General features: G+C 38.7%; 1 long non-coding RNA gene across 1 annotated transcript in view; it reads right to left on the bottom strand.

The window, feature by feature from the left end:
• Positions 1-9,080, bottom strand: part of LOC125923202 (uncharacterized) — a 148,397-nt gene extending 139,317 nt beyond the window's left edge. The window contains exons 1-2 of the long non-coding RNA XR_007457933.1: positions 8,677-9,080; positions 6,135-6,207 (exon numbers count right to left, since the gene is read on the bottom strand). This is a non-coding gene — a long non-coding RNA (uncharacterized LOC125923202). The remainder of the gene's footprint in view (positions 1-6,134; positions 6,208-8,676) is intronic.
• Positions 9,081-16,143: the final 7,063 nt, after the last annotated feature.

The raw sequence follows: 16,143 nt of genomic DNA, 5'->3' as shown, positions 1-16,143 counted from the left end.
AGCACAAGTGGATGAGGGGCAGAGAGAGAAGGAGAGAGAGAGAGAGAAAGAATCCCAGGCAGGCTCCACATTGTCAGTGCAAAACCCAGCTCAGGGCTTGATCCCATGAACCATGAGATCACGACCTGAGCCAAAATCAAGAGCCTGACATTCAACCAACTGAGCCACCCAGTCTCCTCTAATCTTATTTCTTGATCTGAAAAAAACTCTCTCTGCCTTGTTATTGGCTTCAGAAGGATGGGATGTAATTGACAGGGACTTTTACATTACATGGACCTCTTAATTAACAAGGTAAAGATAGTGATATGGTTTGATCTGAGATGCTTTCCTGAATCACCTCCTTCATCTGTGTATCATTTGGCTCCACTGAAGTTAGAATGCTGCCTTCTTTGGGTGACCTCTTTTAAAATTTAGACACCTAGGAATGAGTTCTACATGAAGCTTCATCCGGAGTGGTTAAGTGGCTTAGAGTTACACAGCTAGCTTGGAAAAGCCCAGAATCTTAGCTTTGATTTCTGATTTGCTATTTATCAACACACTGCCTATTGCCTGATTATAACCTCATGAAGAAGCCTGATTAGGAAGCCATTTCAAGACCCAAAATCACACAAAATTGTTCAAATAATAAAATAGTTATTGAATATTAATAACTGAATGTTAAGCACTATCTGACATGCCCCTCACCCTACAGGGCTTTAAACACAGCCCATGTCAGTGCCACGAATATAATTCTTCATCTGAGCTCTCATTGGAAATCACTCACTAGTCTATGAATAAACCAGGAAGCTCATGCAGTCTGCCAAGCCTCAGTCTCCTTATTTGCAAAAACAAAACAAAAAATACGGAATAATTTCTTCCCTGTCAATTTTTCAGGATGATTTCATGGTTTAGACCAGGCATTAGTCCACCTAATCTGGCCCATGGGCCAAATCTAGCCCATCACCTGATTTTGGAAATACAGTTTTATTGGAACACAGCCACATTCATCTATTTATGTGTTGTCTATGGCTGCTTTCATGAAAAGTTAAGACCATATGGCCCACAAAGCATAAAATATTGACTATCTGGTGCTATAAAGAAGTTTGCCAGCCTCTGGTTTAGATGAGTGTTGATATGTGCAGGAATTTGCAATGTAGCGTATATATTTTGTTTGGTGCAGACCCAGGGGCAGAGGATTCAACCTACTAGAAGATGGGACACTTAAAACACCAACCTTGGATTGACCTAATCATGTGGGAAACACTCAGTAACATATTAGGGTCAGCACCCTACACCATACACATGACCTACTCATGGGGAAACACTCACGGATATGTTAGGGTCAGCACCCTACACCTGATGAGTCTCTTACACCACTTACACCAGCTGAGTCTCCAGAATAGCCAAAAGGAACCAAGAAGGCATCAAATATAAATAAATTTAAATTTAAAAGTAAACTTGGAAATGGTAAGAAATTATAGAATCTGATAAGATCTTTCCCCCAGTAGGCTGTATAGTCTATGGAACCTAAGGGACCAAAAGAGGCACATAGTTTAGACTGGGGACATGCTGATAAGTTTTCACTGAGAAGTCCTCCGTGCGCATCTATATCCAGATAAATTCTTTCTTTTAAAATTGAAAAATAATAAAGTACACAACTTTTAAGTACACCTTTTTTAAAGTTTATTTATTTTGAGAGAGAGAGAGAGAGTAAGTGTGCGTGCAAGTGCACGTTGGGGAGGGACAGAGAGAGACAGGGAGAGAGACAGAATCCCAGGCAGGCTCCGCACTGTCAGTGCAGAGCCCAATACAAGGCTCAAACTCATGAACCGTGAGATCATGACCTGAGCCAAAGTCAGATGCTTAACTGATGGAGCCACACAGGTGCCCCTTAAGTACACACTTCAATCAATTTTTATCTATATATATATAACTGAGTAGCCAATATCTAGATCAAGGTATTGAACATTTCCAACAACCCAGAAGGCTCCTCTGAGCTCCCATTCAGTTGATAGCCCCCTAAAGAAACCAGGTATTCTGGTATCTGTCATTATCAATCAGTTACGCCTGGCTTTTGAACATCATACCAGTAGAACCAGTCTATAGTCTTTTCTGGCTGGCTTCCTTTGCTGTGAAAAAACCACATGAATTCAAGATCAGTCGTTCCCTTCCTTGGCTGTGAAGTTAGTCAAAACAACACAAGAACAGAAATTAGGGCAGCTGATACACACTGCCTACTGAGATCTGGCACGTTAGCGCCAAGGTAGACCCTCACTATTGTTCTTTGGCTCATACAAATGTCAGCTGCATTGCATTTTTCAAATGGTAAATATCATCCTGCTCCCTAACAGCTAAAGTCCCAGGGGAAAGACTCTTCACTGTAATCAAATGCTTGCCTCAGCCTTGCCTGCTTAAAATAAAACCTGCACCCTCAGCAGTCTGTCTTCGAAGATCTTCACACATTTGCCAAAGGCCCATGCCTCAGCGTAAACCCTGGCGCCTACACCGCTACCTCTACAGAAACATGATCACCTGTGTAAGTGGCCTCTTGACGGGGGACAAAGCTGCGTCAAGTTTCAGCGACTCACCATGGTGAAAATCAAACATGTTCAGCACCTACAGAGTCACCAAGGCTAAAGGCACACACCAAGCTAGAAACCTCAATCCTCACATATAGTTTGTTCTCACAAACTGCACTTCTTGTTAATGTCCTAAGATTTGGCCCACCGACACAGAGATGTTTGGGGCTGTGAGGTGGTCCGACAACTGGGACCTCTCTATCACCCTGAGTTCTGAACCAATTGAGAAATGAGGCAAAGAGTCAGCTTTTGTCAAAATATTCCATGTTTTACTGACAGAGCCTAGGTTGATGGACAAAGATTACATCTGCAGGCAGACAGACTTCCTAATACCAAATCCTAGAGTGAGACACTCACCAGTCCAATCACAGACAAAACTACATCACCTCAAGCCTGTCCTGATGGCATGGAAAAGCTGAGGAGAATGTTGGCTCCCAGCAGGCAGCTTTCTCCCCTGAGGAAGGGGGAGAGGAAGAAGCTGAGTTACATGTGCCCAATTTCTCCTTCTAAACTCACCAAACAGATTAAATCATTCTTCTTCCCTGGGGAGACACTAATGAGAGGATGGAAAGAGCTAGAAGTTTTATAATGAGTGGAGTTTCCTCCACATAGAAGGAAACATCAGAAAAGGTAAGATTCCTTGAACAGAAATATAAACTATCAATAAAATATTAGCTAATACTCTATTAGTATTGTTACAGTTAGAAATATTATACCATACTTAAAACATGGAGTAAATATTAGCCAGAATATGTTGTTAACTAATTGAAAACCATTTTCAGGGACCATAAATGGTAAGATATTTGTTATTTTTGCAAAGTGCTTTAGATGTCAGACCCAGAAGATAGCTTACAAAAAGGGCATCTCTCTCTTTTTTTTTCTCTCATTTATGACAGGGAATACTGTATTCAAACTCATCAGAGAAATGGACAGCTTGGGTCTATAACAAAGTACTGTGTTTAAAGCACAGGTCAGTAATTGTATGTGAGAATATACATTGCTACATACAAATTAACTGGTCAGATCACAACTTTTCAATGTTTAAAACAGAATAAGCTTCTCTGTAAAAGTAACACCTTTGTCCTTTTATTAACTTTAGTATTCCTCTCCTTCTTCCTTGCCCTCTCCTTCAACAGAATCCACACCAACGTCCTCATAATCCTTCACAAGGGCAGCCATGTCCTCACAGGCCTCAGAAAACTCTCCTTCCTCCATGCCCTCACCCACATACCAGTGAACGAAGGCACGCTTGGCATATATCAGGTCAAACTTGTGGTCCATGAGAGCCCAGACCTCAGAAATGGCTGTGGTGTTGCTCAGCAACGCACACAGCTCACTGTACTGTGGCAAGGTCTCCACCAGGTACCACAGTGGGAGGCTGGTAATTAATGCCAACACTGAAGCCAGTGGGGCACCAGTCCACAAACTGGAGGGTACACTTGGTCTTGATAGTGGCAATGCCAGCATTGACATATTTAGGAACCACATCACCACAGTACAACAGGGAGCAAACCAAGTATTTACCATGGTGAGGGTCATACTTCACCATCCGGTTGGCTGCCTCAAAGAATGCATTGATCTCTATTACAGAAAGTTGTTCATGGTAGGCTTTCTCAGCAGAGATAGTAGGGCATATGTGGCCAGAGGAAACTGGATGTGAGAATAGGGTACCAGATTTATCTGAAATCCTGTCAGATCAACATTCAGGGCTCCATCAAATCTGAGGGAAGCAGTGATAGAGGGCACAATTTGACCTATCAACCTATTCAGGTTAGTATAGGTTGGGTGGTCAATATTTCTACAACAGATGTCATAGATGGCCTCATTGTCTACTGTGAAGGCACGATCAGAGTGCTCCAGGATGGTGTGGGTAGTGGGGATGGAGTTGTAGGGCTCAACTACACCTGTGGAAACCTGGTGGCTAGGTAAATGGAGAACTCCAGCTTGGCTATTACTTCACAACTGAGATATTGATTATTCAAATGATAATTTTAAGACATAAATTACCTTTCTTTAAGACCAATCTCAAAAAGTTTAAAGAACAGAAAAGAGGAGTAAAAATGCCAAAGTATCTAAAATGATGAATTAAATATGTTGTTTTTACAAAACTAAAAACTAGAAAAACACCTTCCTTAGTCGAGATACAACATAAATGACATAGTGATCATATTGAAAATTTACAGCTATGGGAATGCAAGCTGGTGCAGCCACTCTGGAAAACAGTATGGAGGTGCCTCAAAAAACTAATAATAGAACTACCCTACGACCCAGCAATTGCACTACTAGGCATTTATCCACGGGATACAGGTGTGCTGTTTCGAAGGGACACATGCACCCCCATGTTTATAGCAGCACTATCATCAATAGCCAAGTATGGAAAGAGCCCAAATGTCCATCGATGGATGAATGGATAAAGAAGATGTGGTGTATATATATATATATATATACAATGGAGTATTATTGACAATCAAAAAGAATGAAATCCTGCCATTTGCAACTATGTGGATGGAACTGGAGGGTATTATGCTAAGTGAAGTTAGAGAAAGACAAAAATCATATGACTTCACTCATATGAGGACTTTAAGAGACAAAACAGATGAACATAAGGGGAGGGAAACAAAAATAATATAAAAACAGAAAGGGGGACAAAACAGAAGAGACTCATAAATATGGAGAACAAACGTTTTGAGGGTTATGGGAGGGGCTGTGGGAGGGGGGGATGGGCTAAATGGGTAAGGGACACTAAGGAATCTACTCCTGAAATCATTGTTGCACTATATGCTAACTAATTTGGATGTAAATTTTAAAAAATTAAAAATAAAATTAAAAAGGAGAAAATTTACAGCTAAATTAGCAAAGTCAACTAAATCTTTCATGTTATAAAATACATTTTCTAAACTAAGAAAAAAAATATAAACAGTTGTTTTGGTGAAGTCTTGTTCCCCTACCGTGTTCATGATTATTAAAACATATTGTTGGAGCGCCTGGGTGTCTCAGTCGGTTAAGTGTCCGACTTCAGCTCAGGTCATGATCTCACAGTCTGTGGGTTCGAGCCCCGCATCGGGCTCTGTGCAGAGCCAGAAGCCTGTTTCAGATTCTGTGTCTCCCTCTTTCTCTCACCCTCCCCTGTTCATGCTCTCTCTCTCTCTCTCTGTCTCAAAAATAAATAAATGTTAAAAAAATTAAAAAAAAAACATATTGTATCTCATTACCAATAAAGACACTGAAAGTGGCTCTATGCCTCTCCTCAAACTCTATAGGCTTCCTCATGGCTGACGTCTTCCTCATGTGCTGTCAGTTCTAGGAATGTGCTCAAAATCAGTGAAGTACCCCCCTAGCTAGCCTTCGAGAGTTATTGCTGGATCCTAGGACACTAACCAAATTATCATGACGCCTTTCCAGTGCTCTACACACCATTGTTACACAAATGTTCTTTGGTGTAATTCATCAAAAAGTTCCTAGGAGGTAGAGAATAATAGTGTTTCAAAACCTTAAAACTCTAAGGCAAGTCCATCCTGGTTCAAACCTGGCTTGACTCTAACAAATAGTGTGTTTCAGGCAAGGGATTTAACTTACCCTTCCCTCAGTTTTCTTTTTTTTAATTTGCAATAGGCAGGTGATAGCAACTTCATTAGGGCTCTTGTAAGATCTGCATGGGATACCACACGTTAACTGCACCGAATGGTATCAAACCCATAGAGACAGCCAGCTATTCTGCCTATAAAAGATATTTATGCATCCTCACCATATGGGCAATTTGAATTTAGTCACTTTAGAGAATCCCAAGTCCTTGTTATGATTTCAGCCTTTGTTAATGGTAATCATAATGTAATGATGTAATGCTAGTAATCATAATATAGTCAGCTCTCAGTTACTCATGTTCCTGTACAGGAGCATTGGTCTCAGTTAAACACGCACGCATACTCTTCAGACACACACATACACGCACACATGCAGAGTCACACACATCCTTCTTCATTACGGGACTGCCACAAACTGAACGTTTGAGTCCCCTCAAATTTCATATGTTAAAACCTAATTCCCAGTATAATGGTATTTGGAAGTAGAACCTTCAGGAGGTGACTGAGTCACGAAACAGAGCCCTCATGAATGAGATTAGTGCCGTTGTAGAAGAGGCCCCAGAGAGCTTTCCACCTCTCTCTACCATGTTAGAACACAGCGAGCTCTCACCAGACACTGAATCTACTGGCACTTTGATCTTGAACTTCCCAGCCTCCAGAATTGTGAGAAATTAATTTCTATTGTTTATAAACCACCCAGTGTATGAAAATGTTACAGCAGCCCAACTGGACTAAGACAGGGAGGTACCATGATAAAGCCTGAGGATACCTCATACTTTAGCCATGTGAGCTCTAACTGGTTCATATAATTCCCTCAATTTTATTTAAACTGAAAACACTGTGGAAACAGGGCAGTCTTTTCCCTTTAAAGTCTTTAAACATAATACTGGTGCTCTTCAATCTGAGACAGTATGGATGCAGTCAGTCCTAATTAATGTTAGGGACACAAAGTAGATTCCCTAATTCTATACTTACTTCCATTCTTCTGATTCACTGCAGTATATTTATATTACTTTTACTGCTCTTTGTAATGTCTCAAAAAATAAAATATGCCTGTTCTTGCCTTGAATCAAAGAGGTATAATAAATTTTCTGTAATAGCTGCAATGTCTAAAATATTTTTGAGCATGTAATAAAGAACAGTTATCATAAGTGTGCAAATAAAAACGTTTTCCCACGATCAATTTAAGTATCTAATGCGCTGGAAAAATCAGAGGTTTGCTAGTAGTCCAGATTATCAGTTAGTTGCTCAGTCAAATGCCATCTTTTTTTATTATTATCGTTCAGGGAAAAAGCCTTTTATTTGTAACACTTTCTCTTTGATCAATACTTCTTGCTCTTTCCCTTATTTTCATCTACTAAATTATTCTTGCCAGCATCATTTGATCTGTTTTCAGAACACAGATCTCCTAATAGCAAAAAATATATTCCAGATAAGAACCTATTAATATTATACCTGAGAACAAGGACCATTTCTTCCTCTATACTTCTTTTGCATTGCCCAGAATTGCTGAATACTTTCTATGAAACCTAAAGGTTTAACTCTCTGCTCCTTAGAATTATTCTAAAAATAAGGCTTAAGTCTGCAGGCTGCAAAAACATTTCTTTACATCTTCCATGACTAGTGGGATTATAGGACCTCCAATTCTTTTTTTATTATTTAAATGTGGTTTTTTTTATTTTTTTAATGTTTATTTTTGAGAGACAGACAGACAGACAGAGCTTGAGTGGGGGAGGGGCAGAAAGCGAGGGAGACACAGAAACCAAAGCAGGTTCCAGGCTCTGAGCTGTTAGCACAGAGCCCGACCTGGGGCTCAAACTCATGAACCATGTGATCATGACCTGAGCCGAAGTTAGATGCCTAAATGACTGAGCCACCCAGGTTCCCCCATGATTTCCCATTCTTAACTGGGAGGTTGGGAATAGTCTTGGTGGAGTGGCATTACCTTGTTATCTGACAAATACAGCATTTTGCTACTCTCAAGGATCTAATAACCCATGAAAATGAAAGTGACCGAGCAACTGAATATGTAAGAATCATCATGGAAAAAGAAAATTTATACTCACTTTACTGTTTGTGACACTGAACTTGAATATTATATTTTTAGGTACCATCAAGCTGAAGGATAAAGCTTTACCACTAAATTGTTAAATATCCATTAAGACACTGCCTCATTCCTGAAACATCTCAGAAGGCTGAAATATTCGTTTAATTCACTGAACAGTATTTAAGTGCTTACTGTGTGTCAAGGATTGTGTTAAGCACAAAAGCTATAATCATGAGCAAGATGGATGGAGCTTCCCATCCATCTGAGAAGACAAAATTAAATAAAACATAGCAGTAAAGTGTAAAAAAGTGCCACTGAAATTGCTGCTATTCACAGGCTAGGAAAATCCAATTTTTAATCCCAGGTCTGCCTTAAGCCACCAATTCTGTTCTCCACTCGTTGAAAGAATATATTAAAATACCTCATTAATCCATCCCTTTTAGCTTTGCCCCCATGACACTGTCTTAGGATATGCCCTATCATTTCTCACCTGTTTGCTCCTTTCAATCCATTCTTTATGCCATGCTAGAGAGATGTTTCCAAAATGCAAATCTAAAAACTAAAATAAAATAAAATGCAAATCTGATTGCATCTCCTTTGCTGCTAATACTGCTAATAAAGTATGGACGATTTTCCCACATCATTTCTGGGTCCTACATTCCCATTTCCTTATTTCTGGCCTCATTCAACCTCATGAGGCATTAACGCTCCATGGTCAGAAGACGGCCAGCTCTGGCTCCAATTCTGCCACCAACCAGCTGTGTGTGACTGAGAGCTATGTCACAGTCTCTCTAGCCCCAGGGTCCTCATGAAGTCATATGACTAAGTCATCTTCAAATCCCTTTCAGCTCTCTGACTGGGCAGAACCACCAAAGTTTAGTGCAGAAAGTCAGATCTAGTTTGGAGTTCTGTCTTTGCCAATTACCTAGTTGTGTGGCTTTGTGCAAGTTATTAAACCTCTCTGTACCATTAGTTTCATCACAAATAATATGGTGGTACATAACCATATTATACATAATATGGAAATATATAATGGAAGTCTCCAGGTATAGAATAAGGAGATATAACAATATCTTCCAAACTGAATTCTTTAGAAGGTGAAGTGAATTATATGGTAATAATTATTTATACTCTGATTTCTCTTTTCAGTCAAATGTTAGTCATAAAATTGATTTTCTGCTCTGTGTATTAGCTGAGGAAATTTAGAAGTATTCTTACTGTGCAATTAAACAGGGGTCACCAATAGAAATATTAAGTTAGTAATATAGTATAGGAAACCTGAAGTTCTGTGAAAAAGCATATACTTATATTGGCCTCTATTAATTCCCCAAACCTGATAAAACCATTTTTAGTTGCCTGTTATTTTTGGTTATCTATGACTTTATACATTTTTTATTGTAAACAATTATGTGTTCAATAACTTGTCTAATTACCAAAGTTACTATATTAGGAATGATTCATTTTTCTTTTTTTTTTTTTTTTTAATTTTTTTTTTCAACGTTTTTTATTTATTTTTGGGACAGAGAGAGACAGAGCATGAACGGGGGAGGGGCAGAGAGAGAGGGAGACACAGAATCGGAAACAGGCTCCAGGCTCTGAGCCATCAGCCCAGAGCCTGACGCGGGGCTCGAACTCACGGACCGCGAGATCGTGACCTGGCTGAAGTCGGACGCTTAACTGACTGCGCCACCCAGGCGCCCCAGGAATGATTCATTTTTCAAACATTTATTGTGAGTGCCATGCCAGATACTGAGCATATAAAATAAATGAGACAGTCCCTGCCCTCAAAGAGCTCACAGTCTACAATGTTGGTAGGCAAGGCATATAAGTATGCAAATTATATAATCCTTCTAAGACTTGAAAATGGTATTAAAAATTGACAGTATAATTTTCATATCTATGAGAAAGATGCACAAGGGAGCTTGAACTAAATAATATCAAGATACCTTACAAAGTAAAATTCTAATTTTGTAATTTAGCCTACCTATCAAATGCCAAAAGAAAAACTCTCAAAATATGGAGCAGAATAAACTGATCTTAATTAAAAGTCACTAACAGGCTTGCCTGAGAGCTGCTGCTGAAGAAATACATCTCATTAGCTCTTCTAGGAGAAAAGGGAAAGAAAAATATTGCAAATGTACAACAGGCTTCTAAGTGGAAATGGCCTCATTTGGAGGATTCCATTTATTGATTGACATTTGAGGGATTTAAGAGTGCTTTGAAAGTGTCCCTCGATGCCTTCCTCCTTGACCTATTTGTTAATCACAAACTTCAGGGACTTCTTGAATGGCAAGCTTGTTGGTTCTTATCCCCCAGGGTTAAATCTCTAAGAGGAGATCATTTTTTTATGTGAGCTCTATAAATCTACCCTATTAATACTAATTAATATCAATAAAATAAAACTGTTAAGGACTCTGTTTCATGCTAGAAAGTTATCCTTTAAGGAATTAATCATTATTCTGCACAATGTGTGTACACACACACACACACACACACGGAGATAGATAAGATAGAGATAGAGATAGAGAGAGAGAGAGAGAGACAGAACCAAATCTCAGAACCCAGGTCTGTCTTCCAGAGCTCCTTTCTTCCCCACTCTACCAAGCTGCTCCTCCCACAGACACACAGATGGCATAAATGATCATTCTATCCATTTGAATAAAAAGCCAAACCCTGGTACAAAGATTATGCATAGGCTAGGCACTTCATTCATTCATTCATTTGTTCTTCAGGCATTCATTTATTCACTCAACAAATAATTTTAATGAGAGCCTACTGCAAGCCAAGCACTATTTCAGGCATTGGCTATAGGCAAAGATCTTATCCTCTGGAGCTTACAGTTCAGTGGGGATTGTTAGGCATTAAACTAGGAAACAAATAAATGAACATAATAATTTCAATTAGTGGTAAATGCTTGCAAAAAACAAAAAGAGATGATATGGTTGAAATTACTTAGGATAACAAGGAAAGACCTTTCTGACATGGTGACATTCATTTTGTTCTTATTATTTATTAAAGAATAAGAGCCAAAAATGTGAAGATATGGAGAATAGAACACTGCAAAAGCAAAAGCCTTAAGGCTGAGATGGCTTGGTGTGACTCATGTGGTGGGAATGTAGTGAAAAAGGGCAGGGGAGAGAGGAAGGAGATGTAGTCAGAGAGGTGGGCGAGAGCCAGCTCATGTAGGAAGTTTGTGATGGGAAGCCATTGGAAAATTTTTATCAGGAGAGAAGGGACATGATATGATTTAAACTTTTAAAAGATTACTCTGTGGTCAATTGATCTTCAACAAAGTAGGAAAGAATATCCAATGTGGAAAAAAGACGGTGTCTTCAACAAATGGTATTGGGAAAACTGGAAAGCAATGTGTAGAAGAATGAAACTGGACCAGTTTCTTACATCATACACAAAAACAAACTCAAAATGGATGAAAGACCTAAATGTGAGACAGGAAACTATCAAAATCCTAGAGAACACAGGCAGTAACCCCTTTGACACCAGCCATAGCAACTTCTTATCAGACACGTCTCCAGAGGCAAGGGAAACAAAAAGCAAAAATGAACTATTGGGACCTCATCAAGATAAAAATCTTCTGCACAGCAGAGAAAACAATCACCAAACCAAAAGGCAACCTATGGAATGGGAGAAGATATATGCCAATGACATATCTGATAAAAGGTTAATATCCAATATACATAAAGAATTTATCAAGCTCAACCCCCCCCCCAAAAAAAACAGATAATCCAGTGAAGAAATGGGCAGAAGACATGAATAGACATTTTTCTAAAGATGACATACAGGTAGCTAACAGACACATGAAAAGATACTCGATATCACTTATCATCAGGGAAATACATATCAAAACCACAGTGAGATACCACCTCACACCTGTCAGAATGGCTAAAATTAACACAGGAACCAACAGATGTTGGTGAGGATGTGGAAAAAGGGGAACCCTCTTATGCTGCTGGTGGGAATGCAAACTGTGGAACTGTGGTGAGTGCAGCCACTATGGAAAACAGTATGGAGCCTCCTCAAAAAATTAAAAATAGAATTACCCTACGATCCAGCAATTGCACTACTAGGCATTTTTACCCAAAGGATATCAAAATACTGATTTAAAGGGGCACATGCACCCCAATGTTTATAGCAGCATTATCAACAATAGCCAAATTATGTAGAGAGCCCAAATGTCCATCGACTAATGAATGCACAAAGAAGTGGTATATATATACAATGGAATATTACTCATCCATCAAAAAGAATGAAATCTTGCCATTTGCAATGGATGGAGCTAGAGTGTATTATACTAAGCCAACTACATCATTCAGAGAAAGATGAATACCATATGATTTCACTCAGATATGGAATTTAAGAAACAAAACAGATGAACATACGGGAAGGGAAGGAAAAATAAGATAAAAACAGAGAGGGAGGCAAACCATAAGAGACTCTTCAATACAGAGAACAAACTGAGGGTTACTGGAGGGGAGGTGCATGGGGAGATAGGCTAAATGAGTGATGGCCATTAAGGAGGGCACTTGGGATGAGCAGTGGGTGTTATATCTAAGTAATGAGTCCCTGAGTTCTACTCCTGAAACCAAAACTACACTGTATGTTAAATAACTTGGATTTAAATATAAATAAGTAAATAAATAAATATTTGAAATGTTTTTTAAAAGCTAAATAAAGTTAAACAAAAAGATTACTCTGAAAAAGCTGATGGTTTCCTGAGGGAAGTGGAATAGGGAGATAGACAAAATGGGTAAAGGGGAGTGGGAGGTACAGGCTTCCAGTTATCGAATGGATAAATTGTAGGGATTAAAGGTACAGCATAGCGAATATAGTCAATGGTATTTTAATAGTGTTGTATGGTGGCACATGGTAGCTACACTTGTGGAGAACATAGCATAATACATAACATATTGAATCATTATGTTGTACACCTGAAAATAATGTAACATTGTGTGTCAACTATACTTTAATTTTTAAAACAGATTATTCTGTTATATAGAGAATGAATTATAGGAACAAGAGTGAAAACATCAGTTAGTAAGTTGTTGCAAAAATCTAATCAGGAGTTGATTGCATGAAGATATGAGGTATATTTTGAAGACAGAACTAATAGGATTTTATGATGGATTGACTTTGGGGAATGAGAGAATGAAAGAAACAAAGGATCTCTTCCTTGGTTTGGTGCTAGTGTAATCGATGGAAGTGGTGCCATCTCCTGAAAAGCGGTAGAGTGGGGGGAAATCAGAGGTTCTGTATAGGATATATTAAGTTTGAAATGCCTCTTAGCTATGCAAGTGGACATGTTAAGTAGACCATTGGGTATCCATAGTCTAAAGACAATTGGGAATCCAGTAAAGAAGTCAGGCCAAGAAGTATTAGTATGTGAGTTGTTAGCATATTAATAGGTTTTAAAACCATAAGCTCTCTTGAGAGTATGTATATAGGGAAGAGATGAGAGATTCAGCTCAAGAATCCCAGGTTTTATTAGGTTTACTAACTTACCCAAAGAATTTCTAATAATTCCTGATTTATAAAATGCACTTCATATCTGAAAGCCACAGAGCATGCCATTTGTCATTTGACATTAGAGACATTTCCTGATCCAATAATATACAGTACATAATTTAATTATAATTGCGTGTTATCAGCATTTCACATTTAAATCATTTATTTTATAATGTCATATTGGTTGAGAAAAAGTAAGACTCATAGCTGAAAGTTTTTCTCTTCACTTTCCCTTTTCAAGCCCGTCAGTTTATAATCCATCAAACATATTGTCTTTGTCTTTTAATATATGCTATATTTACATTTTGTGACTAGGTCTCCTGGCCAGATGTTAGCACTTCTCACCTCTTTCTCCATATTCAGATGTAATCATGAAAAAGCATGATATTTTGAGTATATTGATGCAATAAAATAAATCAGACTTACAGTAACTAGAGCATTTTCTTGAATGTCTGTGGTAATCAAAAGGAAACTTAGAATGTGAATTCAATACACTTTCAGTATTTTTTAATAGGCAAAGGATTTTACATTAAACTCTGAACAACTATGTATTCTACAACTCATCTCCTTGATAATGACCTTCTCTTCACTACTGCATTATAAACAACTTGGAAGTCAAGGCAGGATTCCACCTATCTTTGTATACCCTGCATGCATTCATTGACACTTTCACTTACTATACTAACAATTATTAAAAACCTATTATGTGCTGGGCACATCATACTAGTTCTTGAGGAGTTTTTAGTTTAGCATGGAGCACAGAGAAATGAACAGACCGTGTATTCAGTGCTGTCTGACAGGAGTTGTGAAGGTGACATGTCCAGGGCATTGATGAGAACATATAGGTGAAGCCCATAGCAGGAGAGGTAAAGGCAATATACTCACATGCTAATATATTCATATGGTCATACATTTTTGTAAATTTTGAAAAGAAAAAAAAAGATGTTTTTGTATTCTTGATCATAAAGAGGAATCCTGACATTGTGTAAGTTTCATGCCCCATAAAACCTGGATCTGCCCTTAAGGGTCCATAGAAATCTTCCAGAAAAAAACTCAAGGCTGGATATTGATGAGAATGGATACCAGAGAAAGGAGTGGGAGTGGTTACAGGAAAATTAGTCTGGGTCATTGGCATATGAAGGCAGGTGTTCCTGGCACAGAAGGCAGCATGTGCAAAGGCCTAAACATGATAGCACAACGTATAGTTGAAAGATTTGAGATCTTCCCCATATTTCACTGTGGCTATAGTGTGGGCTGCAAGATGACAACTTGAAGTAAGGCTACAAAAGTAAGCAGGGGCTGGATGATGGAGGGTCTTGAAAGCCATGCTAAGGAGTTTGGAGTTTATTCTAAGGTTTCACTGAAAAATTTTTTTTAATGTTTATTTATTTTTGACAGGGAGAGAGTAGGGGAGGGGCAGAGACAGAGGAAGAAACAAAATCTGAAGCAGACTCCAGGCTCCAAGCTGTCAGCACAGAGCCTAACACGGGGCTCAAACCCACAGAGCATGAGATTATGACCTGAGCAGAAGTTGAACACAACCAACTGAGCCAACCAGGTGCCCCACTTCACTGAAAATTTTAAATATTGGAGGAACTTAATCATATTATGTGTTAGATGACTCTGGAAGCAGACTGAAGAATAGGTTTCAAGGAGCAAGAATGGAGAGCAGGGTTGAGGTCAAAGAGGAAGTTGTTGAGGGAATTTGGCTCAATCAGTTGAGCATCCAACGCTTGATTTCAGCTCATGTCATGATCCCAGAGTTGGGCTCCATGCTGGTTGTGGAGCCTGCTTAAGATTCTCTCTCTCTCTCTCTCTCTCTCTCTCTCTCTCTCTCTCTCCCCCTCTGCCCCTCTTCCCTGCTGTCTCTCACTCTCAAGTAAAAAAAAAAAAAAAAAAAAGAGGAAGTTGTTGAATTAGACTGAGAAGAAATGATGGATAAATCACAGGTCTCTGTTTGGACTAGCTGGTGAGGGAATGATTCATTGTGATTCTGAATTCAGGAAAAAGAATACATATTGCTTCATTGAGGAGTGTGAGGGAAACAGGTATGTGTTCCAAACTAAAAATAAGGGTTTCCAGATTCAGGTGTCTAGGAAGAAGTAGAACATAGTATTCTGGGGTTTAGGAGATAAATTTGTGCTAAGGAAATATATATGGGAGCCATTATCACATGGATGGTATTTGAAGTTATAGGAGTTGACATCTTACCAACAAGACAGTATAAATTTGGGGTTATCAAATTTGGATTCTTGGATCAAATCTGGCCCACTGCCTATTTTGTAAATACATTTTTGTAAAAATATAGTCATGATCATTTGTTTACATAGTATCTATGGCTGCTTTCACACTACAACAGCAAAGTTGAGTTATTGAAACAGAGACCATATGGCCCACAAAGCCTAAGATATTTACCATCTGGTCCTTTACAAAAAAA

This window comes from Panthera uncia, chromosome B1 (genome assembly GCF_023721935.1).
Source record: "Panthera uncia isolate 11264 chromosome B1, Puncia_PCG_1.0, whole genome shotgun sequence".
NCBI classification, from domain to species: Eukaryota; Metazoa; Chordata; class Mammalia; order Carnivora; family Felidae; genus Panthera; species Panthera uncia.
The sequence above is the reverse complement of the archived record's forward strand: the minus strand, read 5'-3'. Positions and strand labels throughout refer to the sequence as shown.